Here is a 2,418-nt window from a genome sequence, read left to right as displayed (position 1 = left end):
AGTGAGTAGTTCTCGCGAATTGTCTCTGGTTTCTGGTTCCGCGATTTCGGATTCCAGATTCCGGATTCCGGCTTTTACTGCTGCCCTTTACTTGTACTTGTTTTAGTCACTTTGTAGACACTGACGCATTGCGGTCTTGCCAATAAATTAAGTTTTTGATCAGTTTATAATATTTATAAAAAACGGTTAACAAAATATTTAGGATATTTAGAATTTTTTCACAATATTTAGGGGGAAACAGCGAGATATTTTGGAAAAAATATCAGGAATTTCCGGAAACATATTTAGACGAATTTACGAGATATTTGCAGCTAGGCCCACAGGCAGCCCAAGCTCAAAATGTTAGGAGTTCAGTGTAACGTGACATATGCTATATTACATAACTACGCGAAACGTGACTCCCGCCTTACAGCATATGGAGGTATTGTGTTACAACAGTTTGAATTTGTAAATGTTTGTATGGGAAGGCAACGGCTTTGCTGGAAAAGTCAATTATTCTTATATTTTGTGAATAAAATCTACTTACCCTGTTGCCGTGTTGTATTCTTTGTTGTTTGCCAGCTTCGCAGGCCGATCTAACGCAATTTCGGCGACTTATCGTTTTGTGGGTTTCCACTGCTAAAAGAAAGACAAGCGTGCCTTCCCATACAAACCTTTACAAATTCAAACCGTTGTAACACAATACCTCCATATGCTGTAATATAGCATATGTCACGTTACATTGAACTCCTAACATTTTGAGTTGGGCTGCCTGTGCTAGGCCTAGAGGAATGGAAATTTTTTGTAGGCTTAAAATGTGTTTGGACATAAGTAATTATGCTGCTGGCGAAAAGTTAAGACCCTTGAAAACTTCATCGTCGAGAAAAACAATGCGTTCAGACAACACTAAAGGAGCAAACGCACGCATACATTGACTTCACTCCTACAGGATAGTAATTTCAACATACAATATTGGTTTCTAAATGAGCCGTGTACCTATCTTATCTTACAGATATGTATAGTTATAAAAAAATGCTAAAATTCTCTTAAATACTGATACTTAATACTAATGTTACCTACATGTATGTTACAGAGACTAAATTATTAAAAAGTTACTGTTAGTTGAGCAATGAAAAGGAAGCATAAAAAATCCAGGCTTGAATGGGATTCGAACACATGTCCATGCGATTGCACTGCACTTGCTCTAACAACTGAGTTATCAATCCAAGTGGGAGCTGGTCCTTATTATTTTGCCATTTTAGTTTTCATTGCAATGCTGTGAGTCTGCGCATGTGGAGTTACTATTAAAAGAAAAAACACCGGTATACAATGCATCTATTGTACGTTTCATTTTCACGTTTTGAAAATACTATTTTTTGAGAGTTGAAAGTTCATTTAGTTTGGCTTTGACACTACAAAGTTCATTATTTCACTGCTTTGTTCATTCTATGATGAAATGGTATATGAAATGAATCATATATGAACTGCGGATATGAAATCAAGTGAGGCTATGATCTTCGCAGTTATGAGTGCAATTTTTGCAATTGCGTAGAGAAGCCTGCAAAATTCAGGACTTCAACGGGGTTTGAACCCGTGACCTCGCGATTCCGGTGCGACGCTCTAACCCCGTTGAAGTCCTGAATTTTTCAGGCTTCTCTACGCAATTGCAAAAATTGCACTCATAACTGCGAAGATCATAGCCTCACTTGATTTCATATCCGCAGTTCATATATGATTCATTTCATATACCGTTTCATCATTGATTCATTCCTCACGGGACCATTAGAACCCACAAATGACCAGCTCCCAACGTCAGTGGCTTCATAGCTCAGTTGGTTAGAGCGTCGCACCGGAATCGCGAGGTCACGGGTTCAAACCCCGTTGAAGTCCTGAATTTTTCAGGCTTCTCTACGCAATTGCAAAAATTGCACTCATAACTGCGAAGATCATAGCCTCACTTGATTTGTTCATTCTGTTTGGAGTTGATCTTTGAGGAAGATCTGCTGGCAGCTTAGCGGATTCTCTTTAAGTTGGTTTTCTAGTGGAACTTGATCAGCATCGGTCTTATTTCTTTTACCTGTTTATTTTTCTTAGGGGGCTCCTCAAGTTTTTGTTTCGTCGTTTTGCTGAGGGAGAGGGAGATAACACAAATGTGGACGGCATGATTTTAGAGTCCATTTAAGAACAGTGCCTACAGTTGTTATTGACCATACGTTCTGCGCATTTCGAAATACTCGGAGTTCCCATCGGTGGTGCTTACTAATACAATGAATATTTGTAAGCGCTTTAAAACTATGCGGAGAAAGCAGAACTCAGCAAGTGCTCTTGGTATGCAAAAAGCAGATTGGGGATAACCATCCATTGTTTGGAGCTTCAATTTGGAAAAGAGCGCTATACATTGCTTTGTATTTTACAGCTACTGTTGATTAACTTTGAAAA

This window comes from Montipora foliosa, chromosome 10 (genome assembly GCF_036669935.1).
Source record: "Montipora foliosa isolate CH-2021 chromosome 10, ASM3666993v2, whole genome shotgun sequence".
Taxonomy (NCBI): Eukaryota; Metazoa; Cnidaria; class Anthozoa; order Scleractinia; family Acroporidae; genus Montipora; species Montipora foliosa.
This window is presented reverse-complemented; position numbering follows the sequence as displayed.